Here is a 26,821-nt window from a genome sequence, read left to right as displayed (position 1 = left end):
TTTTCTGAGGAGGCCTGGTTTTATTTATTGAATAATAGCATTTAGAAACTATATCTTGGCTCTAAGTTTACCATTTTTTCTAGGACCTCTCAGTGGGTAGACCTTGAATATATATGTATAAACAGTAAAGCATGCACATACATGCACACACAAACATACATTTATATTCTCATGTCCAATTGCATGTGAATATACACACATATACGTATGTATTATATATATATATATATATGCATTAATGTATATTGATAGCTCCCAATTCTAATCCAACACCACCAAGTTCATCTAGCCTTTCTTCTTTCTATATCTGTGACATCATTGTCCAAAACAGAAATCTCTGTACATTATTTACAATATATTCATTTATTTGTTCAGCCATACTATACCTGTAAAATAGTTCAAAAATTCAAAACCATACTCCTTTGATATTCAAATTTGTTAATTAGAATGCATTTGTGCACTATTGTTTTGTTTTGTTTTGTTGTTAGCCTTATAGAGTCCAGTCAAAATGCTATTTTGCAAAGTAATTTATGGTATTAGGTCTCTAGGGCTACCCTAACAAAGTGCCAAAAACTGGATGACTTAAAACAACAAAAATTCCCGCAGAGAATTCCCACAGTTCTCGAGGTTAGAAGTCTGAAGTCAACGTGGCTGAGGTGCCGTGCTCCCTGTGATGGTGCTAGGGGGGAATTCTTTCTGCCTCATCTAGTTTTTGGTATTTGCAAGCAATCTTTGGTGTTCCTTGACTGGTAGATGCATCATTCTGGTTATATGGCCACCTCACAGTGTATCTTCAAATTGTTTTCTCTGTGTGTGTGTGTGTCTGTGTGTCCAAATTCTCCCCTTTAATGAGAACACTAGTCGCTGGATTAGGCCTTACCCTAATGAGCTCATTGTAACCTGATTATTTCTGTAAAGACCCCATTTCAAATAAGGTCACATTCATAGGCTAGAGGCTAAGACTTCAACATATCTTTTTTAGGAGACACAATTCAAGTCCTTTACTATGATGATATTATTCATATGTAATACATTTAGATTCATTTGTTACAGTTTATATTTTCTTATGGATTCTAATTACCTTCTGGTGACTTTTTTAAGTATTTGTACAATAAACTTTATTGCTTGTGATGTGCAGTTATGTGGGTTTTGCAAATGCATATACCACCATAGTTGTGGTACGGAACAATTCTACTGATGGCCAATTTGCCCCCTAGTACCCTTTTGTAGTTCCTGTCAACTCCTGCCACTAACAACTTTTTGAAGTTTTATTTCCCCTATATGTTCTCTTTCTTCCAAGGTTTTATTTTTAATTTTTCTTTGGTTTGGGTTTCTTTTTATTTGTTTTATCTGCTGTCTTTGATATTAAAGGATTTCCCAAAGTGCAGTGACCTTTGGCTATCTGTTCACATTTAAGAGTTGGGAAACCAAATGCTGATTAGAACCTCAGTCTTTGTAATATTGAGTGATGCCAGTAAACTGGGTGGCTTCAGAGTAGGGTGATTCTTTGGGCCATTTACTTAAGAGAACCCGTGGTGTTAGTATATTTTCTTGCAAATTCCTGATGAGAAGGCCTAATCCTATCTGTAACCATAAAATTTCTGGAATCTGGTGGAGATGAATGTGTAAGGAGTCATGGACATATAAGATAGCACTTAAATTATTCCAAAATTTCAGAATGAAAATCCCAATCTCAACTGTACCTGTGATGCCCCCACACCAGAGACTTTCAGTGTAATCTTCTTCAGACAATGCACTTTGTTATGGGTTGAATTGTGTCACCTCAAAATTCATATGTTGAAGTTCTACAGTGTCGGTTCAGCTTATTATATTGGGGTCACCAATTGTGGTTTCAGCTTATCACATTGGGGTCACCAATTGTAAGTTTGGCTTTCAGTTTTGTCCAGCAAAGCCAAGAGTGGCAGAAAGGATTACTCAGGACTCCAAAAGTCAACAGGTGTGAGAGGGAGGCTAAGAGAAGTCTCCCAAGCTGCTCTCAAGCTCCAGTATTTACTAGGCATACATTACAGGAGAAACATTGCAGAATATGTCAGTGGTTATGTGCCAGTAAGAACTCACAGAAAACATGCAAAGAAAGAAAGAAAGAAAGAAAGAAAGAAAGAAAGAAAGAAAGAAAGAAAACCAAAGCATTCCCAAAACTACAAAAGAGCAGATGCCTTAAGCAGGGTGGAGAACAAGATAAGAGATTCCATAGATAATATGGTCTAAGACATTCCTGAGCACAGGCAGGATCCAACCCTATATACATATTAACTAGATACTGGTCCACTATTTTCAGCAGGGCCAGAAAGCAGTGTAATGTGTTCCTTATAATCTCCTTAACCAAGACATAGCTATTGTATTTCCTACACCATAGAATGTGACCTTATTTGGAGATATATGATCTTTACAGAGGTCATCAAGAAAACATGAGGTCATTAGGTTGGGCCCTAATCTTGGTGTAACTGATCTTATAAAAGGAAAATTGGGGGACGCCTGGGTGGCTCAGTTGGTTAAGCATCTGACTTCAGCTCAAATCATGATTTCATGGCTCCTGAGTTCAAGCCCCACCTCGAGCTCTATACTGACAGCTCAGAGCCTGGACCCTGCTTCAGATTCTGTGTCTCCCTCTCTCTCTGCCCCTCCCCCACTCGCACTCTGTTTCTTTCTCTCTCTCAAAAATAAATATAAAAACATTTTTTAAAAAAGGGAATTTTGGACACAGAGAAAAGCACAAGGACAGTGTGAAGGCACAGGGAGAATGTCATAAGAAAATGAAAACAGAGATTGGGGTAATACATCTATAAGCCAAGGAATACCAAAGATTGCTGGCAAACCATGACAAGCTAGGAGAGATCCTTCCCTCTTAGCCATAAGAAGGAACCAATCCTGCAACACCTTGATCTTAGACTTCTAGCCTCCAAAACCATGAGACAATATATTTCTGTGTTTAATCCTCCCTCTTTGTAGTATTTTGTCACTGCAGACCTAGCAAACAAATACAGTTCCTAAGAGTGACTAGCCCATGATGGGGATTCAACTAATGCCAGTGCCTCAATTACATCCTCATGTAAACACAAGAAATAATGGAAGGATGCAGTAGTATATTAAGTGTTGTTGTAAAAGTTTAATAGCAGTTTTGAAGGCTAAAATTCCAAATCTCTCTTCTAGTTTCCCAGAGAAGAAAAGAGAGCAGGGCAAGAGTCTGAGACCCTGGGGACCTGGGATATTTAGAACAGGAACCCTAGCACAGCACTCCTCAATAAAGGCATTTAGTTGCTCATCTGATTGACAAGAAAGACTTCTGGTCACAAGGAAGAATGAAATAAAATTTGTATTGGAATTAGTGTCAAATTAGTCATTCACCATTTATAAAGTACCATATGTTTAATCATTTTGGTAGGTGCAGAGGGCACAAGAATAAATGATTCCTGGCTTTCCTGTTGAAGAGCTTGCAGTCTATCTGGGAGGAAGTCATAAAAATGTCATTAAGAAATCTGCCATAGTGACATAAAATAGAAATGATTAATAATAAGTAAAATAATTCCAGATACACTGATGAATTCGATGTGGCAAGACATTGTATATGTGTATTGTTTCCAATTGTCAGCAATGAAGTTGTACTGAACCATTAGAACACTTTCTGGAACTCCTTACATCTTCTTTGGCTAGAACAACTTCATTGTTTGGGCTAAATTGTGATCATTGGAATTGAATGAAGTTAGTGAATGTCTGCATCAGAAAATCATTACAATATCCCTTCTCCAGAGTTTTCTATGTGCTTTATACCAAAGGCACAAGTGTTTTTGGTGGGTGGTTTATTTGTTTCTGCTATCTACCAGCCATTATCTTTATTATGGGTGCAAATATTATTTACAAAAGTCTAGTTAAAATTTAAATATTGGTTGCTTAGTGACCTTTCATAAAAATTCTACAAAGAGAGATACCCTTTAAGACTGAACTCAAAAATCCTCTTCCTGTGGTCCCTAACATACAGATTGATTGTGTTTAATTACTAAATATATAACAGAATTTGTCACATTATATTATGGTTAGTTATTTCTACTGTTTTTGAATATTGTTCATGGTAAGGGGAAATAATTTATTTTTGCATTTCTAAATTTATTGTTTCTTTAAGAGTCAAATATATTGCTTTTCATTGAGGACCCACATCAAGAAATACATCCTTTGTTGTTGGGAAAACTAATACAAACATCTAGCATTTCCTGAGGGACAATTCCTGCATGGGCGGGGTGGGGGGGGTGCATACAGAACGAACGAAAAGATCATTTAACTCTTTCCCAAGTAGACTTTCCCAAAATTCTCTAGATTATGGTTCCATCTTTACCCTTACTTCCAGAAGTACCTGGTGCTGATTATCCTAATCATTTGGGGGATTGTGTGTGTATTTTTGCTTGTCAAATTTTGCTGCCATGGGATTCTATCTTCTCGGTTCTATTTAATCAGCTATTATTTTCCAACTTCCAGATATATATATTTGAATTTTTTTGGACTTTTAAGTTTATGTCCAAAAGATAAATATCTATTACATTATTTTTGTGGGTTTTGGGGAAGGAATGAAAGCTAATGCCTGAATTCAACCCACCATCTTTAACAAGAAGATAGTGACTTTTATCTTTTTTCTAAACAGAAGCTTAAAGCTTCCCCTGAATTCCTTATCATAGGGAACAAAAATTATTATGTAAAGATCTCAGGCTTTGGAATCAGAAATAAATATGGGCTTGAATATGACTGCATGTGACTCCAACTTTAATGTGGATGACAGATATGGAAACAGACCAAATGATGGGAGATGATTTCAGAGGTTATTGCATGACCTCATGTGGGATAGATTGAGAACCTTGATCAGTGTTGTAAGAGCGAGTTCAAAAGAAATAAAAAATACAAGAAATACATGGGAAGTAATATTTTTAGAATGAGTGATCCAGTAACATTTATGGAATGAGTCAAGCATGGCTTCAGTATTTCTGCTTTGGGAAATTGTAGGACAGCAATGTCACTCTCTAAAGAAACAAAAAGAAAAGAGGATTTAGAGAAGCTTCTGAGTTTAGTTGAAATTGTTTTCATCTTGTATTGAGTCATAAGTATATCCATATATACAGATGTCTGTATACTAGAACAAGAAAAACTAGAGAGCTCTGTTCTAAAGATAGATATTTGAGAGTTTTTAGCATGTAAATTGGCATTTGAAACCATGAATATAGATTTGATCATCCAGTAAGAATAAGAAGGTTGGGAAGAAAAGTGGGGGAAGAATCCTGAGGTCTATCATCAATCAAGGTACATAGTTTCCTCTCTTATTAATGTCCAATTTCCTAACCGAGAAACATGGATCAGGCCATGAAAAGTAATTAATTTCATTATAAGAGTCACTAAGAAGAGCATAGCATTCCCTTTTGGCAAGGACCATGCATAGAGTAATCCTCAAATTCTTTCTTCAGGGTGAAAAGAAAGCAAAATAGCAACACTATTTAACATGTTAATGTTGCCACTAACCTGTTTTCACATTTTCTTAACATTTAATAGTCTCAAGAAAAGTCTTTATAAGGCATGTTCATTACAGACAGTTAGGGAAAACAGAAAAAATTAAAATAAAGCTATAACTTGTAATCCCATCACCGAGAGTAAAAGATTTGAATATTTTGCCATATTTCTTTAGGCTCATATGTGTTACATATTTAATAAAAATGTGATTATATTCCACATTCAGCTTTATGTCTTTACTATCACTTAACATTACATATTGTGAAATGTCTCAGAATTACCTTTAAGTAATACATTTTTTTTCCCCAGAAGAAAATTGGCAAAAGATTCAATACCATTCTGATTTTAATTTGAGAAAAAAAAATCACTTTTGAATGAAGGTCTAGTTTTCCATAATTTGTCTCACCTTTGAAATCCAAGCCATTTGGATATTATCTACATATTTACAATATTTTTTCTGGGCCAATGTTTATAGCACCTCTTATTTTCAGTTTTAAAACTAAGAAGATTCCCATCTGCCTGTTGTTCCTAAGGTACTCACTGAATACCAGCAAATATATTGACTAAAGATTATAGTAATAAATAATAGAGTTATGGACTACCAGCTGCTTTTAACCAACATTCTCACAATTCTTTATAAGCTTGGTACTGATCCTTGCATACATTTGAGAGCACATTGCTCACCTTGTGAGAGGTACATTAACTCTTTCAAGTCCCAAGGGCACCATTTAGTAAATGACTTCTTTAGTGCTCTAAATGTACCTTAGTGCCCTGAAAGAGACACATTAATCTTCAGAACATCCCATGAGTCCATAGGTCAGGAAATGGAATTTTCTTGGTTTTCTCAGCTCAGAACATTATGAAGCTTATATTATTACACAGGCAATTCTCATTGGATTCTATTTTCCTAAGTTCCTAAGCATCACCCAGATGCAAGGCCTTTAAAAGAAAAAAGAATTATTCACACAGAAGACTGTTTCAATTGAATTCCTAGAGTAACTAGAAAGAGAAATCCTGATTCTAATTGCATCATCAGAGTCTTTCTAACCGACTTACTACAGAAATAGCACACTTCAGTCATTCAAGGAAAGTGCAGATACAAAAATGATATGAAAATTTGGAGTCAGCCTTCAATTTTGTACTTAAAACAATTTGCTGATTACTGGACAAAAGAAGGATACTTTATGATTTACAACCGAAGAAGAAAATTCTGATTAATTTTGTCAATTCAGTACAAGTCCCTAAGTTAAAATGGAAGATAATCAGTATGAAAAATGTATAGACTGCTATATTTAAAACTGTGGGGCATTTTTCCTTTAGTTTTTCTTTTTATCTGTGACCAGATTTCTGTGACCACAATGTCAAGGTATTACAACTCTTAGATTTAGGTCACTACTTTTTATTCCTCTTCTGATTTTGTCCACCTACAAAGTAAAGAGCAATATAAAAATGCCATACTTTTTCATATTAATATTGTCCACTTTTTAATTTAGTAAAATTCTATATTGGAGGAGTCTCACCTTCCCAAATGTAATTCTAGAAGAAATGAAAACAGGGGTCCTCAAGGTATATACCTTCTTTGGAATAAGAAAAAGAGTATAAAATTCTTAGCCTAATCACTGGAATATATTTAAGGGTCAATGTTAGCCAAAATTGTTGAAAGTAAAATAAAAACAATCAAATAAAAGAAATTATTGGAATGTATTCCAATCTGTTTAAGATTCTGAAGCTTTCTGAAAACATTCATATTTATTTAACTTTTTTTCTGAATCTGAAAAAACTCAAACATGCAGTTCACCAAGTTCTCTCAATAGAATGCCTAAGGGAAAAGAGATATGAAGAATAGTAGTACTTGGCCTTGAAAATCTGTGCTGTGAGCATAGGTCCTGGGGAAGGATTGGGAAAGTGGTCTGCAGTTTCTTTTGTAATGTGCAAAGGATGATGTCAAATTCAAGTTTATCCCAGGCTGGTAGCCAGAGTCTGATGGGAGAGAAGTTGCCTAGATTCTGCAGAAGTCTCCAGGTCTCCAGACTCCAGGAGTCTCCAGATTCTGCAGGGAGTCAATAGGGTCATCACAGACTCTCCATTCACTTTGTAGAAGAACGACAGCTCTAGCTAAGAGTTTAGAAGACCAGATCCAACACCTGGTAATTAGGGATAGTTAAAAGTTAGTATGTCAAGAAAAAATTTAGGCTGAAGAAGTCTTAATTTCTTTTGAAAAAACCTACAATATAATGAGCACAATGAGATACATGCTATACAGAGAAACTAGTGAAATGAATTGTGATGGAAGGCAGGAAGAAGGTTTCATTCAGAGGACACAGAAATTACAATTTCAAAATTATAAAAACTAGTTCCAGTGCCAATGGGTATACAACCAAAGTGTCTTCTGCTTATCTGCAGAGATTTGCTTCTTACTTTAAATGAGTTGAGACTTCAAAAAATCACCTAAAGAGTATTTCACTGAGGCAATTGTGTCCAAAATTCTCTTATTTGATGTTGCATTTTTAATTGTACATTGTGACAGTAAATTTACTGCTGTGTAGCAGTTATTCCACAAATGTTATTTTAATTTTTGTAACTGCAATATAGCATAATTATCCCCGTTTTATGCAAGAAAACTGAGATTCAAACATGTTTAAGGATAAGTATCTCATTGAGCTGGGATTACTCATTGGTGTGTTTAGCTTCAAGTGGTTTCTATTACACTGCTTTTTGTTCCTTTTTTTAAGTTTTTATTTAAATCCCAGTTAGTTAACATATAGAGCAATATTAGTTTCAGGTGTACTGATTCAGCACTTGTATACAATGTCTAGTACTCATCACGAGTGCACTTCTTAATCCCCATCATTTATTTAATCCATCCCCTACTCACTGCCCCTCTGTTAACTATCAGTTTGTTCTCTGTAGTCTGATTCTTGGTTTGCCTCTCTCATTTTTTCCTTTTGCTCATTTGTTTTGTTTCTTAAATTTCACATATGGGTTAAATCATATGATATTTGTCTTTATCTGACTTATTTTACTTAGCATAACACTCTCTGGCTCCATCCATTTCTTTGCAACTGGCAAAATTTCACTTTTTTGTGGCTGAGTAATATTCCATTGTGTGAATGTTTATATTTATATCTACATGTGCATCTTATATATGTGTGTGTATATGTATGTATATCTTGTGTATATATAAAATATTGGCAAATGACGTGTCCAATAAAGCATTAGTATCCAAAGTATATAAAGAACTTATAAAACTTAACACCCAAAAACAAATAATCCAATTAAAAAATCAGCAGAGGATATGAACAGACATTTTTCCAAAGAAGACAACGGAAACATGAAAAGATGTGCAACATCACTCATTATCAGGGAAACAAATCAAAACTACAATAATATGTCATTTCACACCTGTCAGAATGACTAAAATCAACAACACAAGAAACATGAGGTGTTGGTGAGGATGTGGAAAAAGGAATACTTGTTCACTGTTGGTAGAAATCAAACTTGTGCCACCACTCTGGAAAATGATATGGAGTTCCTCAAAAACTTATAAATAGTACTACCCTATGATCAAGCATTTGTACTACTAGGTATTTACAGAAAGAGTACAAAATACTAATTCAAAGGGATACATGCACCCCTATGTTTTTAACAGCATTATCTACAATAGCCAAATTATGGAAACAGCTCCAGTGTCCATGGACAGATGAACGAATGGATAAAGAAGTGAGATGTGTGTGTGTGTGTGTGTGTGTGTGTGTGTGTGTACACATACATGTAGAATAGGTATTAACTCTTCTTTAAATGTTTGGTAGAATTTGCCTATGAAGCCATATGGTCCTGGAATTTTGTTTTTTGTGAGTTTTATGATTACTGACTCAATTTCTTTTCTGGTTATTAGTCTGGTCAAATTTCTATTTCCTCCTGCTTCTGTTTTAGTAGCTTATATTTTTGTAGGAATTTGTCCATATCTTCCAGGTTGTTCAATTTATTGGCATGTAATTCATAATATTCTCTTATAATCATTTGTATTTTTGTGGTGTTGGTTGTTATTTCTCCTCTCTCATTTGTGATTTTATTTATTTTAGTCCTTTCTCTTTTCTTTTTGGTGAGTCTGGCTAAATATTTCTCAATTTTAATATTTTTTTCAAAGGTCCAGCTCCTGGTTTCATTGATCTGTTCTATTGATTTTTTAAGTTTCTGTATCATTTATTTCTTCTCTAATCTTTATTATTTTCTTCCTTCTGCTGGCTTTACATTTGTTTCTCGTTCTTGTTCTAGCTCCTTTAGGTGGAAGGTTAGGTTGTTTATTTGAGATTTTTCTTGCTCCTTGAGTAAGCCTGCATTGCTGTATACTTCCATCTCAGAACAGCTTTTGCTGCATCCCAAAGATTTTGTACATTGCATTTTCATTTTCATTTGTTTCCATGTATTTTTTAATTTCTTCTTTAATTTCTGCTTGACCCATTTAATATTTAGTAGCATATTGTTTAACCTCCATGTATTTGTGGTCTTTCCAAAATTTTTCTTGTGCTTGGCTTCTGGTTTCATAGCATTGTGATCAGAAAATGTACATGGTGTGGGGTGCCTGGGTGGCTCAGACAGTTAAGCGTCCGACTTTGGCTTATGACTCATGGGTCATGATCTCTCCATCTGTGAATTTGAGGCCCGCGTTGGGTTCTGTGCTGACAGCTCTGAGCCTAAAGCATGCTTCGGATTCTGTCTCTGTCTCTCTCTCTCTCTCTCTCTCTCTCTCTCTGCCCCTCCCCCACTCACACTCTGTCTCTCTTAAATAAATAAATAAACATTTTTAAAAATGTACATGGTATGATTTCAATCTTTTTGTATTTGCTAACCTAATATATGGTCTATTCTGGAGAATGTTCCATGTGCACTTGAAAAAAATATGTATTCTGCTGTCTTGGGATAAAATGTTTAAGTATGTTTGTTAAATCCATCTGGTCTAGTGTGTCATTCAAAGCCATTGCGTCCTTGTCGATATTCTGTTTAGATGACCTGTTCTTTGATGTCAGCGGGGTGTTAAAGTCCCCTGCTGTTACTTGTGTTATTATCAATTAGTTCCTTTATGTTCGTTATTAATTGCGTTAGATATTTAGGTGCTTTCATGTTGGGTGCATAAATATTTACAATTGTTCTATCTTTATGAATATAGAATGTCCTTCTTTGTCTCTTTTCACAGTCTTTGTTTTAAAGTCTAGTTTGTCCAATATAAATATTGCTACTCTGGCTTTCTTTTAACAGCTATTTGCATGATAAGTGTTTCTCCACCCCTCACTTTCAATCTGTAGGTGTCTTTAAGTCTAAAATACGTCTCTTGGAGGCAGTAGATATATGGATCTTTTGGCTTTAACCATTTGACACCCTGTCTTTTTAAAACAAGTTTTTGTTTTAGAGAGAGAGAGAGTGCAAGCAGGGGAGAGGGGCAGAGGTAGACAGAGAATCTTAAGCAGGATCCAGAATCAGCATGGAGCCCCACATGAGGCTCAATCTCATGACCTTGGGATCATGACCTGATTCGAAATCAAGAGTCAGATGCTTAACTAACTGAGCCCCCCTGATGCCCGACCATATGCCTTTTTTTTTAAGTTTATTTATTCTTGAGAGATAGAGAGAGACAGAGCATGAGCAGGGGAAGGGGGGAAGGGCAGAGAGAGAGGAGGAGACATAGAATCTGAAGGAGGCTGCAGGCTCTGAGCTGTCACCACAGAGCCTGACATGGGGCTTGAACTCACGAACCGCTAGATCATGATCTGAGCCGAAGCCAGATGCCCAAGTGACTGAGCCACCCAGGCACCCCGCAACCATATGCCTTTTGATTGGAATATATATTTACATTTGAAGTAATCATTAATAGATATGTATATATTGCCATTGTATTACTTGTTTTGTCATTGCTTCTGGAGATTTTCTCTGATCCTTTCTTGTCTTCATCATGTTTGTCTCTCCTTTGTACTCTAAGAGTCCCCTTTAATATTTCTTGTAGGGCTGGGTTAGTGGTCACAAACTTCCTTAGGTTTTATTTTCTGGGAAATTCTTTATCTCTCCTTCTGTTCTGAGACACTCCCTGAAGTACCAGGCTCTGGGCACTACATGACTCTTTTTCATAAGGCCATTACTTTCAGAAACAAGAGACAGAACTGGCTTTTCTAACACAGAAAAGGAGGCAGAGACTTAGAAAAATGCCAAGAGGGAGGAAATTTATTCTTTTTTCTTCTTTTATTTTATTAATGTTTATTTATTTTTGAGAGAGAGAGAGCACGAGCTGGGGGGGGGGGCAGAGAGAGACAGAGACACAGAATTTGAAGCAGACTCTAGGTTCTGAGCTGTCAGCACAGAGCCCGATGCAGGGTCTGAACCCACAAACCATGAGATCATGACCTGACCGAAGTCGGACACTTAATAAACTGAGCCACCCAGGCATTCCTGAAGGAATTAATTTAATATGCAAGAAAAAGATAAGGCCACAGCCAGAGATGTAAGCAAAATAGATGTAAGTAACATGCCTGATGGAGAATTTAAAGCAACAATCATAAGGATACTCACTGGGCTTCAGAAAAGAATGAAGATATCAGTGAGATCCTTACCACAGAGATAAAAGAGTTAAAAAAGAATCATAGATGGACATCACAATAAAAAAGATTGGAAACAGGCTTGATGCAAAGAATAATAGGCTGAAAGAAGCATACATACAAACTAGTGACCTGGAAGACAAATTAATGGAAAATAATGAGGCTGAACAAAGGAGGAAAAGATGAATTATGCCACATAAGAATAGACTTAGGGAACTCAGTGACTCCATCAGATGTAATAACATTCATATTATAGGAGTTCCAGAAGAAGAAGAGAGAGAAAAAGGAGCAGAAAATATATTTCTCAAAATAATTGCAGAATATTTCCCTTATCTGCAGAAGGAAACAGACATCTAGATCCAGGAGGGAGAGAACTTTCATCAAAATCAACAAAAGTAAGCCAACACCAAGACATATTGCAATTACATTTGCAAAATATAGTGATAAATAAAAAATCATAAAAGCAGCAAGACAAAAGAAGTCCTTCACTTACAAGGAAAAACCCATAAGGCCAGCTGGAGATTTCTCAACAGAAACTTGGCAGACCAGAAAGGAGCGGCATGATATGTTCAAAGTGCTCAGTGGGAAAAATCTGCAGCCAAGAGTACTCTATCCAGCCAGACTACCATGCTCCTTTTCATACCTGGGTTTTGTAATAATTAGGAATATGTCATGCAAAAATGTAAAGGGTTTTTTTATTGGCTCATATGCTTCAAATGACCAGAGATAAGGCAGGCTTGGCTTACTGCAGTGGAGGGTTGAACTCTGTTCTATGGGGCAGCTCTGCCTGTCCTCTTCCCACACTTCATGCTCCACCAGGCTACAAAGTGTCAAGTGTCACATCCAGGCACCATACCATCAGGTAAAAAAGTCACCCAATGAATAAAAGCCCTGCATTTCATTCTGGTTGGACCAACTCATTTCAAGTGCACTGGACAGTCACTGAGGTGGGGAAGTGTGAGTTATGCTAAATGGCTAAAGCCATCTAGTGTTTCTTTCCTGCTGCCAGAGGTAGAAACTAAATAACTTCTTCCTAGTGGCAAAGGAAAGGAATGGATGCTTTGCACAGAAGGAAACCACTAATTTACACTACAAGTTTTAGTAAATGTGGAGTGAATTAAATAGAAAAAAATGATTTGTTTTTAAAACTTTCTGTCAGATAACGATTTTTATTTTGGTAAATACTTTTATTTTTAAGTTGCTAACTCTGTTCCCATTATTATTTAGTATTCTTGTGCCATAAACAAACAAATAAATCAGCATAATAGCAAAGTTTAAATTTTTGCAGTTTGATTTCTTAAAATTTTCCAAATTCTTGAAGTAAAACAAATATGAAAGTTGAAAAATTATAAATATAAGAAAAGTTTTGGGAAATATTCCTGGAAAAGCAGTTTGAAAATTACCTGATAAGTTAAAAATAAATGAATATTATTTTCATGAGTTTGCGGAATGAACTTTGTGGTTAGTACCCTGGTTACTATTCTTGCACAGAGACAATCATCTTAATATAATCATTACTGATGATGCTAAATTGGGACCGAGCTATTCACAGCAGGCAGCACTAACAAATGAGCAGCCTGACACTCTTTAAAGCATAGGAGAAAGAACCAAATGCTATCATTATGGATCCTTTCTCCATTCCCAAAATACAGACAACATGCCCAGGAAAGTATAAGGAAACCTAGAAGCAGTCACACAAATAGCAAATGGAGCATTGTGACAATGAAATATTGCTCAGTACAAGAAAAGAATGGGGTGAATAAATAATTTTCCTTGGCCTATTGCTACCTGACAGAACAGAAGTGAAAGCTGAAGAGCCATCTCTTTTCCTTGTCCTGTGAAACCTACCAGGGCTTAATATAGTTCCAGGAACAGATATTGAGCTCAATAAATATTTGTGGGACTCATAAAGAGTGTGGTGATAAGTACCAATGAGAGCAGTATTAAAAATAGCCACCATTCTCAGATATTTCTTAGTGACTAGAGTATTTATCCTTAAGCAGGTGCTTTCTGTGTTCAAAGTGCCTGGTATTTCAGTTCTGGTATTCTCTCTCCTCAAATTCCCTAAAGGATTTCTTTTTGTCTCTCCATCAGCATATCTCTTATTACTTCATAAATAACGTAGAATCTATCAATGGGAAAAGTGCCTAGCCATCTACTTCTCTAGTTCTTGTCTGTCCTTGAGAGCACCCATGCTTCCAACTCCCAAAGATCTCACTTTCACTTGGACACTTTGCCCCTTCTGAATTGCTTTATCAATTTTCTCTCTTTTCCAGATATTCTAACCCCACCTCTCTCTTACCTTTCACCATAGAAATATACTCAGTTTTCCTCCTTCCATATTTATTTTTAAAAATGAACTTTTTCTGATCTCTCAAATTTTTCAAGTTGAGACTGTCTCCCTCCTTCTCTTAGTCACCAAATTGTGTAAAATAAATTGTCCACCCTTGCTTTCCCCATCTCCTCAATCCCCTCTCACCTAAATCAATTACAATTTGATCTCTATCTTCACCATTCTAATAAAGTGACACAAACCTCATAAGAAATCCTGATTTCCAAATTCAGCTGGACCATTTCCACATGGAGGTGCACATACCCTAAGTGGACAGGAAACAGTGCACATGGCTATATGAACAGAACATCAGATGTTTGTCCTTCTACACGCTTAGCACAAAACTGTGCAGAGAAAACGTCTGTTAAATAGAAGCATGCAAGAATTCCCATATGAAAGTGTGTAGACAAAATGTGCAGTGCTCATAATACATTCTTATTTTTTACATATTCTCCAAGCTTTTACTGCAAATATATGTTGCAAAAAGTACAGCATTTAAATTACAATCTGTTGTGTACTTTCCGTTATACTGCTCTGAATAAATATCTGAAATGCCTTGAGTGCTGAATGCCAAAGATGATTGAAATCCCTCTGAGCCATAAATTTAAAATGTGTTCTCTGTGGTGGTGAAGATTTTGCATTATGTAAAAGATATAATTGGATACTCTATCCTGAAAGAAAGACAGGATAAATATTACAGAACTCTGCATATCTGATTTCCCTCCTTTTAAAAGTAGAAATAAATTGTATCAGCTTACATGAAAGTGGAATATAAAATATAAAATGATACAAGTCAACATCCATTTTGTTTTTTCTCTGATTCAAGTAGCCCCTAATTTAAACATTCAGACCAGCATCTGATTTTTTGTTGTTGCTATTGTTAAATTCAGTCTAGCATCTCACTGAATGAATAAGAATTTCAGTCTGTTGAGTGAGGAATTAGATCTTGAAATTTCAGTCTGCTAAGTCTCTGAGACTCTCACCTGCTACCAATGCCAGATCATAGCAGAGTTATTTTTCAGTAGTTTTCCAAACGGGGTTAGCCAAAGAGATGCGGCTTAAAACCTGTAATTTTCAAGGCTAATAATTTCCCAAACATTTCCCAAGCAGACTAAAGAGAAACAAGCATTTACAAAAATTATGCTTACTCTCTAAAGACCTTTAGAGAGGGAAAAGTCATATTTTCTAAAGGCAAATAATTTCTAAACTAGGAATTCTACATTGCTGGGTAGTTAGCCATCAGGAATTTGTTTACCTGGTTTAATGACTACATATCATCACCTATAAGCAGAGTCCTAAGAAGCATAAGTTGGATAACAGGAGATAAATCAGTACAAGAATTCACTTGTCCCGGTCACTGCTACAGCAGCATGCAAGAGTTAATAGGTTAATAATGGGTACTAGGATGGGCTTGTGGGGTTTAAAGTGGCAATGGAGGAGCAGGTAATACAAGAGCAATGGGTGTCATCCTTGCATAGGGGCATTGCTAATCTTCTCTGTAGCATCCCAGTTTTTCTATATGTGCTGCCAAAGTGAGCATAATACAAGAGGAATGGGAAGTAGATAAAGACATTTTTATACTCATAGTTTTGTCTAGAATCCAGCGCCTAACTGCCAGGTAAATGAAATTGTGTGTGTGCACGTGTGTGTTTTTAGGATAAGAAATAATGTTTAAAAGCATCCATTTCAAGGAATACTGCCAATCAAATGGAAAGATGACTGACGTGTTTGTTCTATTGGCAGATGGTTTAGATGTTGATTGTGTTCGTGTATAAGCTGTTTGGCTTGGGTGTCTGCATACTGCTTTTTGAAGGTGACTAAAAATCTCTGCACCTGCCAAATCTCATATTTAACATTCAACAGTTGGTGCTGGCAGGAATATCATTCAGAGATAAAAATCTCCATTAGTCATGCTATTTTAGGTGGACTATTATCAAAACCTAAGCAAATAGCAACGTGGATTAACTCAAACTTAAATTCAAGTTCTAATTTTGTCTTTTAAGCCTGCTAAGACATTTAGTCTAATACTCAGCACTTAATCAGCTTTACGAAAGCATCATGGTAACATGAGAAAACAGTGGCGTTTACTACATTTTAATTACCATAATGACCTGCAAATGTAGAAACATCAGTCCCCAAAATTTGGGGAGCTGCTTATGTTTCATCATATTAAATAAGCTTTGAAATATATTGCAATAAACTTTTCTGTATTTTTTTTAGTTTCTATGTTATATCATAATTGGGTTATTTATTTTGCTCATACCTTATAGTTAGAGATATCTCATTTGAAAAAATCAAGAAAATGTGCCTTGTAAAAATGTCATGTTGGTAATATCATGCCTCTACCTACTATCATAGGCCATTGATTAAAATGTGATAGCCTCTTTTTTAATTAAAGAAGGAATCAGGTATTACTCATTAAAAGTAGATACTATATTAACACAAATATATATTGTATTTTTAAATGTATAACATTTACACAAAAACTATAATATCTCTTAAAGATTTTTACCTTTTTTGTCATACCAGAAAACAATGTTTAGTGTAATAACAGCAGCTATTTCAGATATTAATAGCTACTATGTACCAAGCATGGCGCTGAGGGTCAGGGATAAAATAATCAAAAACAAAGTATTTTCTGCTTTGGCAAAGTTTAAGGTCTAACCATTAGTTTAAGAAAACTGTAGGGGTACTAAGTGGCTCAGTCAGTTGAGCATCCAACTCTTGATTTCAGCTCAGGTCATGATCCCAGAGTCGTGGAATTGAACCCCGCATTGAGCTCTGCTCTGAGCATGGAACTTGATTAAGATTTTCTCTTTCTTTCTTTCTCCCTCTGCCCCTCTCCCCAGCTCATGCTCTCTCAAGAAAGAAAGAAAGAAAGAAAGAAAGAAAGAAAGAAAGAAAGAAAGAAAGAAAGGAAAAGGAAAGGAAAAGAAAGAAAGAAAGAAAGAAAGAAAGAAAGAAAGAAAGAAACATAAAAAATAAAAAAATATACAATGATGGACGGAAACCTTTCTTTACCACAGCTGGTCTTCAATGTTAACTCTATTGCCGTGCTAGAGAAACAAAAATATCTTAGCATATTGAATTCCATTTTTTAATGATTATATTTTGAAAATAGCAAAACAAAATGTATTGGTTAAAAATACATTTCACTTTTATAATTCTAAAATTCCAGGTTGGTGTACTACTTAATCACTGCCCAAAAAGAAGTGCTAATCAACTTCACTAAAAACAACCTCATTGCTTTTGTTAGATACAAAGCAACACTTGTTTGACTTGTAGCCTAATTTTAAACACATTTTTGACTCATTTATTTACTTCTATATATGATTTGCAACCAATTTATCCTGCAGGCCATGCCTGGAAATTACCATGCTCAAGGTTAAATGGTGTATAGAGGCCATGCTGGGTTTTGTAATTGCTCTGAGTTTTTAAATTATGCACGATATACTTTCTTTTTTTCCAGGCTGAAATTACTGTGGCCAGAATCAAGAGGCCTTTTTAATCTCTGAGTTAAAGCAGACTTCAAACTGCCTGATGAGGAAATTTGGGACCAACTTTTCCCAGTGGATATTTCTGAGTAGAAATGGCATAGCTATCCCCCCCAGATCCTTCTAAGGTTCCTCCTCCTGCCTTAGAAATGCTGATCTGCTCCCAGCCCACATAACAATAAAATGTATGGTTCTGTTCTTCATCAATAACACAAAGTAGTTGTGCCCCCATCACTTGTTAGGGAATCCAACTACAAATTATTGGCATTCAGTACCCATCAAAACTTTAGTTAAGAGAATAATATCTGTGGAAGATTTCCTGAAATGCAATGCAATCCACCTAGAGAAACTATTAAAACCAATCTATGGATAAGGCTGATGAACAGAGAAATGCACACTTAGTTGGCCAAATGTTATTCCCCACAGAAACACCTTTGGAAAGCTGTGCTTTTGCCTTGGCATTGTGCCCCGTGCTTGCACTGAAGGACTGTAACAAACAGTCCCATTAAACTCTTCCATGTAGTTTCTACAACAATTTCTTGAGGACACTGTTCACTATGTCACAGTGTCCTTTTTATGAGGACTCAAAGGAGGAATTTTTCTCTGGACTCTGTGCCAGGAATAATTGGCCTTCTTCTAAGCAACAGGTGGGTTTCCTTTTTTACGGGCATTGGGTAACTTGTTTCCCCCAATGTTGCCCTCTTTTCTTTGTTTCATAACTGAAGAGTCAAGTATGTGGCCTGCCTCAAGCAAATTTTGAAGCCTTCATGGCACTCTTGAAATTCATCTCGTGTTTCCTTCTTCTACTTTCCTTCTTTCTCTTCTCCCTCATTATCTATTGTTTTTTATTTCAGTTTATCTAAATACATAAAAGCTGTCTAAATTCTATTCTGGAAGAAGATGTGATAAATAAGGAAGATTAAAGACATGAGATAAAAGCAGCATGTATTTTCCATTTTTCCATTTGAGTCTTTATGACTGAGAGGCAAGAAGCCAGATTTTACCCCAGGAGCAAAACACAAACAAACACCCCCCACCCTTATCCTGAGCTTCTAATTGTAAAAGTATTCAGTGAATGTAAAGGAAAAAAAAAAAGATTGAGGCTATGAAATTAGTATAGAGATTATGTCTTTTTTCTTCTGGTTGCAAGACCACATAAAGAATTCTCAGAGCTAAGAGGAGTGGGAAAAAAGAAAGAAAAAATAGAGTGAGATGCAAGGCTTATCTCTGCTCACATCCTCAGCTCACAGAGACTAATACCTTTCCTGCTCTGGCCGTCAGCAGCCCCACAGAAGTGATCAAGAGGACCTTATAGAGCAGTAAGAGTAACCATTAACACCTGATACTTGCAGTCCTCAGAAAGGCATAGGGGAACAGACCATTCTTTGGCAGCCAGGCCCAGAAAAATATTCTTAGAGCTTTAGAGGCTGGACATCAAAGGACAATGGTATTGGTGGGGTTAGTGCAAGAGAGTTAGCAGAACAAAGGCCACAGAGGTGCCAACACTGAGAACTATATCCCAGGGCAGTCTACATGGTGAGAAAAAGACTAGTGTGGACTTTGGGAGACAATGAGGCAGGATCACTCCTTTCGAGCTACTTTGCTGGTGGCAGGTAGGTCCCTTGGAGTTTAGAAATGGAAGAAGGATGAGAAACATCAAGAGAGCCCCAAGAAAAGGGAATGAAAATGAGACTGGGTTAAACAGAAAATGAATGACAAATACTTGTGCTGATGAAGGAAACCCATCCAGAACCTAGGTGAATTTGCCATCAGGCTGGTTGGTACAGAAATTATAAAGGAAATTATAAAGGGTGATACTTGGAAGTTACATTTTTCAATTTGTGATCAGAATATGTGTCTGTTAAGTAAATAAGTGCCATTCATATTTGAATGCACATATAATTCTAAAGTAGATTCTCTTCTACCTCTTTTTTTAGAAGTTGTTCTTTCTGACATCAATAATCATACAGTGTAGTATGGGGGCGCCTTGGTGGCTCAGCCAGTTAAGCGTCTGACTTTGGCTCAGATCATGACCTCACAGTTCGTGGGTTTGAGCCCTGTGTTGGACTCTGTGCTGACAGCTCAGAGCCTGGAGACTGCTTCAGATTCTGTGTCTCCCTCTCTCTCTGCCCCTCCCCTGCTCACACTCTGTCTCTCTCTGTCTCTCAAGAGTGAATAAATGTTAAAAAATTTGAAAACATATATATAGTGTAATATGGAGATACCTAAATTACCATTTCCATTTTCTGTTCTTAGGTTCTGAGGAGCAATTCATGAACACCAGACTTCTTTTGGTTCATATGGCACAGCCTTCTCATAATTCTCCTCCTACCAGTCTGGCTGTCCCTTTCCTGTATGTCATAAATTTGTGTGTATGCCATTCAACTTTAAATGTATACTTTATTCAAGCCTTTCTCCTTCTCCTTTGCATTCATTCTCTCAGGAAAAATGAGATACAAATCCTTATTTCCAACCCTATCTCTTTCAAACTCCTGTTCCAAACTCTAAATTGCTACCCGGATATTTCTAGCCACATGTCCCATTTATAGCCTCAAACACAACATCCTGAATCAAATTATCCATTTTCCCTAAAGCCAAATTCCATTGCCATGCCTCTGACTGCTATCAAGTTACTACCATTGCTTCAAGCTCCTGAAAAAAATAGAAGCATTGTCTGTTTTTCTCTCTCACCTACCACGTAAAACAAGTCAAAGACTTTCTTGTGTTTTGGCTTTATGTACAAGTCTCTTCACTCCATTCCCACTGTCATTTCTCCAGTACACGTAAGCCTCCGGTTCCTCCATTTATTTGTTCCCATTTCCCTACCTGGCTGTGGTACAAAGAACATAGATTTTGGTGTTGATATGAACCTGGGTTGGACAACCTTGTCAAATTTTAAACAAATTACTCAAAACTTAGTCATATCATCTGTAAAATGGAGATTAAAAATAGCTGCCTTACAAGTTTGATGTGAGGATAACCTGAAATCATTTATCTGAAGACTTAGCATAGGCCTACTGTACCCACTGAGGAAAATCTATCATCTCAATGTTGAGAGTTACTAAAGAAAATCATTCAGTTCTGTAAATTTGGAGCCGCAAGGGGTGGCTAGATTCCCAATAATAATTCATTATTTTTTTTAACCAGCTTCTTGCCCTTTTACTTTCAGAGCAATTCTGAACCTTCACCATTCTCCATCAGCCATAGTACCTGTTTTTGTTCCATTTAATCTCAAACATGACTTTTGCCTTCAACCTTTCATACACAAGTGAGGCTGCCAGGTATCTCATCTCCCTGCTTTCACACCAGTAACTTTAGCTAACTATGCCCCTTTCTTATTCCCTTGCTTCCAGTTTTAGAAACAAGAGTTTTCCCTCCCTTTGTTCAATGTCAGCCCTTCCCTCTTTTGATCACTTCCCATACTATCAAATTCAGGAATTTGTTCTATTAATAATACCCCTTCTCTGCTATATCCTAAATATCCATATCTACTTACTCTTTTCCTTAATCATTAAACACATTTGAATCTTCTCATCCTTAAATGTCCCTCTCTGATCCTTAAGATCTAATCTTGAGTCACCATCCTGATCCTCTTTTGCTATTCCAAGAAAAATGTTTTTGAAGGAGATTCTTTCTTCACTCTATATACTTATTCAATTCTGTATTTCTTAGCTTAATGGAATCAGACTTGCTTCTCTACCCATCCTTTAACTTAAATTTAGGTGTTCAATTACCTGCCTGTTTTAAAATAGACCCCTCTACTGAATTTACATTTGCCAGTCATCCCTTCTTGAATTCTCTCTTCTTTTCGCTTCCATGACTCTCTCCTACTTCTAGAACTGTCTCTTTATAGGATTTCTTCTTTCTTTCTTTCTTTCTTTCTTTCTTTCTTTCTTTCTTTCTTTCTTTTCCTTCCTTCCTTCCTTCCTTCCTTCCTTCCTTCCTTCCTTCCTTCCTTCCTTCCTTCTTTTCTAGAGCATTTGTAGGGAAAGGGCAGAGGAAGAAAGAAAGAAAGAATCTTAAGCATGCTTCACACCCATCACAGAGCCCAACACAGGGCTCATTCTCACCAAGGGTGAGACCATGCCCTGAGCTGAAATCAAGAGTCGGATGCATAACCAACTGAGCTACCCACGTACCCCACTTCATAGTCTTTCATGTGAACTCAGTCTCCTCTGCTTGGTGCTTAGGTGTTGACCTAAGCTACTGTGGAGTGAAATCTCATGTGTGTTTGTACTTTGAACAATCACTTGTATGCAAACAACTACCAATTACAGATTTATGTTTTCAGTCTTGAGCTACTCTCTGAGCTCCAGCCCTACACATACAATTCTTGACTCAATTACTCAGCTGTACCTCTTTATTTGACTCTTCCATAGGCACATCAACTTCAACATACTCAAAAGAGAACTTAGCATCTTTTCTCAAGGCCTGTTCCTCCTCTTTCATTCCAAAATTCAGTTACTGATACTATCATTGCAATAGTCAGTTGCCCTTGCCAGAAACAAGTTTTTCTCTTTTCACCCCTACATCAAATCAGTGAACTAAGTTACTAAATGATTCTTCAGTTCATAGTGTCTTCTCCATTACTATCATCAGTGATATTATTTGGGCCTTTAACATTTCTCACTTGACCTATGGAAATGCATTCTAAATAGTAGGCATAAGAAAAACTAATATGCATAGTGGCATAGAGTGAACACTAGGAACTATATTGCTTGTGTTCAAATACTAGCTCCAATAACTTACTAGCTCTGCTAGTAAGGAATGTATACACTCTTGCTGTGCTTCATTCTCTCTCCGTCAGGGAGAATGCAGCATCTTTACCCAGTCAGCGGTTACTTGTTTATTCCTCAAAATTCGGTTAAGATGTCACTTGTTTAAGGATCCCTTCCCAGGGATAAACAATCCCTTCTCTGTGATATCTTGATATCCTTTGTAACCTCTACTTAAAATTTATTATTATTTCAATGTATTCTGCTCCAATATGTGTTTATTTAATGAAAATTAGCTTATTTATGATTAAGTAGGGGAATGGTATAATATAATGCAGGAGTCAATATAATGTTTGTTCATTCATAACTTTTCCAAGCCTGTTTTTATTTTGAAAGATCATGAGCAAACATTCTCACAATTACAAACAATGTGTTAGTAATACATCAAAACCCTAAGGAAAAAGCTGAAAATCTTACTTTAGGCAAAAGTTTAGTTGGTTCAAAAATTGCTGCCAGGCGCCTGGATGGCTCATTCAGTTAAGTGTCCAACTTCGGCTCAGGTCATGATCTCACAGTCTGTGGGTTCGAGCCCCATGTCGGGCTCTGTGGTGACAGCTCAGAGCCTGGAGACTGCTTTGGATTCTGTGTCTCCCTCCCTCTCTGTCCCTCCCCTGTTCGCACTCTGTCTCTTGACTCTCTCTCTCTCTCTCTCTCTCTCTCTCTCTCTCTCAAAAATAAATGAACATCATGGTTCCTGGGTGGCTCAGTTGGTTGGGCAACTGACTTCAGCTCGGGTCATGATCTCACAGTTTGTGGGTTCAGGCCCCGCGTCAGGCTCTGTGCTGACAGCTCAGAGCCTGGAGCCTGCTTTGGATTCTGTGTCCCCTCCCTCTTTCTACCCCTCCCCTGCTCATGCTCTGTGTCTCTCTGTCTCTCAATAATAAATAAATGTTAAAAAAAATTTAAAATAAACAAACATTTAAAAAATTTAATGAATAAGTGAATAAATAAATATTGTTACACTTTCCACAATAATCATTAATGTAGGGAATTTGAAAGTAGAGATGACATATCTATGAAGATATTTCTCATGTGTTAAATACTTTGGGTTAGATTTTTAAATTTTGATGCCAACAAATTGGACAACCTGGAAGAAATGGACAAATTCCTGAACACCCACACTCTTCCAAAACTCAATCAGGAGGAAATAGAAAGCTTGAACAGACCCATAACCAGCGAAGAAATTGAATCGGTTATCAAAAATCTCCCAACAAATAAGAGTCCAGGACCAGATGGCTTCCCAGGGGAGTTCTACCAGACTCTGTTTAAGCAGAGATAATACCTATCCTGCTCAAGCTATTCCAAGAAATAGAAAGGGAAGGAAAACTTCCAGACTCATTCTATGAAGCCAGTATTACTTTGATTCCTAAACCAGACAGAGACCCAGTAAAAAAAGAGAACCACAGGCCAATATCCCTGATGAATATGGATGCAAAAATTCTCAATAAGATACTAGCAAATCGAATTCAATGGCATATAAAAAGAATTATTCACCATGATCAAGTGGGATTCATTCCTGGGATGCAGGGCTGGTTCAACATTCGCAAATCAATCAACGTGATACATCACATTAACAAAAAAAGAGAGAAGAACCATATGATCCTGTCAATCGATGCAGAAAAGGCCTTCGACAAAATCCAGCACCCTTTCTTAATAAAAACCCTTGAGAAAGTCGGGATAGAAGGAACATACTTAAAGATCATAAAAGCCATTTATGAAAAGCCCACAGCTAACATCATCCTCAACGGGGAAAAACTGAGAGCTTTTTCCCTGAGATCAGGAACACGACAAGGATGCCCACTCTCACCGCTGCTGTTTAACATAGTGCTGGAAGTTCTAGCATCAGCAATCAGACAACAAAAGGAAATCAAAGGCATCAAAATTGGCAAAGATGAAGTCAAGCTTTCGCTTTTTGCAGATGACATGATATTATACATGGAAAATCCGATAGACTCCACCAAAAGTCTGCTAGAACTGATACAGGAATTCAGCAAAGTTGCAGGATACAAAATCAATGTACAGAAATCAGTTGCATTCTTATACACTAACACTGAAGCAACAGAAAGACAAATAAAGAAACTGATCCCATTCACAATTGCACCAAGAAGCATAAAATACCTAGGAATAAATCTAACCAAAGATGTAAAGGATCTGTATGCTGAAAACTATAGAAAGCTTCTGAAGGAAATTGAAGAAGATTTAAAGAAATGGAAAGACATTCCCTGCTCATGGATTGGAAAAATAAATATTGTCAAAATGTCAATACTACCCAAAGCTATCTACACATTCAATGCAATCCCAATCAAAATTGCACCAGCATTCCTCTCGAAACTAGAACAAGCAATCCTAAAATTCATATGGAACCACAAAAGGCCCCGAATAGCCAAAGGAATTTTGAAGAAGAAGACCAAAGCAGGAGGCATCACAATCCCAGACTTTAGCCTCTACTACAAAGCTGTCATCATCAAGACAGCATGGTATTGGCACCAAAACAGACACATAGACCAATGGAATAGAATAGAAACCCCAGAACTAGACCCACAAACGTATGGCCAACTCATCTTTGACAAAGAAGGAAAGAACATCCAATGGAAAAAAGACAGCCTCTTTAACAAATGGTGCTGGGAGAACTGGACAGCAACATGCAGAAGGTTGAAACTAGACCACTTTCTCACACCATTCACAAAAATAAACTCAAAATGGGTAAAGGACCTGAATGTGAGACAGGAAACCATCAAAACCTTAGAGGAGAAAGCAGGAAAAGACCTCTCTGACCTCAGCCGTAGCAATCTCTTACTCGACACATCCCCAAAGGCAAGGGAATTAAAAGCAAAAGTGAATTACTGGGACCTTATGAAGATAAAAAGCTTCTGCACAGCAAAGGAAACAACCAACAAAACTAAAAGGCAACCAACGGAATGGGAAAAGATATTCGCAAATGACATATCGGACAAAGGGCTAGTATCCAAAATCTATAAAGAGCTCACCAAACTCCACACCCGAAAAACAAATAACCCAGTGAAGAAATGGGCAGAAAACATGAATAGACACTTCTCTAAAGAAGACATCCGGATGGCCAACAGGCACATGAAAAGATGTTCAGCGTCGCTCCTTATCAGGGAAATACAAATCAAAACCACATTCAGGTATCACCTCACGCCAGTCAGAGTGGCCAAAATGAACAAATCAGGAGACTATAGATGCTGGAGAGGATGTAGAGAAACGGGAACCCTCTTGCACTGTTGGTGGGAATGCAAATTGGTGCAGCCGCTCTGGAAAGCAGTGTGGAGGTTCCTCAGAAAATTAAAAATAGACCTACCCTATGACCCAGCAATAGCACTGCTAGGAATTTATCCAAGGGATACAGGAGCACTGATGCATAGGGCCACTTGTACCCCAATGTTCATAGCAGCACTCTCAACAATAGCCAAATTATGGAAAGAGCCTAAATGTCCATCAACTGATGAATGGATAAAGAAATTGTGGTTTATATACACAATGGAATATTACGTGGCAATGAGAAAAAATGAAATATGGCCTTTTGTAGCAATGTGGATGGAACTGGAGAGTGTGATGCTAAGTGAAATAAGCCATACAGAGAAAGACAGATACTGTATGGTTTCACTCTTATGTGGATCCTGAGAAACTTACCAGGAACCCATGGGGGAGGGGAAGGAAAAAAAAAAAAAAGAGGTTAGAATGGGAGAGAGCCAAAGCATAAGAGACTGTTAAAAACTGAGAACAAACTGAGGGTTGATGGGGGGTGGGAGGGAGGAGAGGGTGGGTGATGGGTATTGAGGAGGGCACCTTTTGGGATGAGCACTGGGTGTTGTATGGAAACCAATTTGTCAATAAATTTCAGAAAAAAAAAAGAAAAAAAAAAGTGAAAAATAATAGCTCCACATCGAAAGAATCATGAGAGGTTTTAATCTACTAAGACTAGGGACTCTGATTGACACAAGCATAAGAAAGCTTAATAAAAAATTACACTTAAATCAGGAAGCAGTAGCCCTAAATTTCATAGCCATGCCCTCACTGTTTCTTGGCACCAAATGTCTTTTCTCCCTCTAAAAAAGAGCAATTTCTTAATCATTTGCTATTAATTTCTATGAATTGTCTCTCAAAAATATA

The 26,821-nt window shown here is 36.9% G+C and overlaps 1 non-coding gene across 1 annotated transcript; it reads right to left on the bottom strand.

Moving 5' to 3' along the window:
- Positions 1-15,856: 15,856 nt before the first annotated feature.
- Positions 15,857-15,961, bottom strand: LOC122479255. Its single transcript, XR_006296312.1, has one exon. It is a non-coding gene; the product is annotated as a U6 spliceosomal RNA (small nuclear RNA).
- Between the last annotated feature and the right edge of the window lie 10,860 nt (positions 15,962-26,821).

Source organism: Prionailurus bengalensis, chromosome B1 (genome assembly GCF_016509475.1).
Source record: "Prionailurus bengalensis isolate Pbe53 chromosome B1, Fcat_Pben_1.1_paternal_pri, whole genome shotgun sequence".
In the NCBI taxonomy this organism is placed as follows: domain Eukaryota; kingdom Metazoa; phylum Chordata; class Mammalia; order Carnivora; family Felidae; genus Prionailurus; species Prionailurus bengalensis.
Note: the sequence above shows the minus strand (reverse complement) of the source record. Positions and strands in the feature narration are given on the sequence as shown.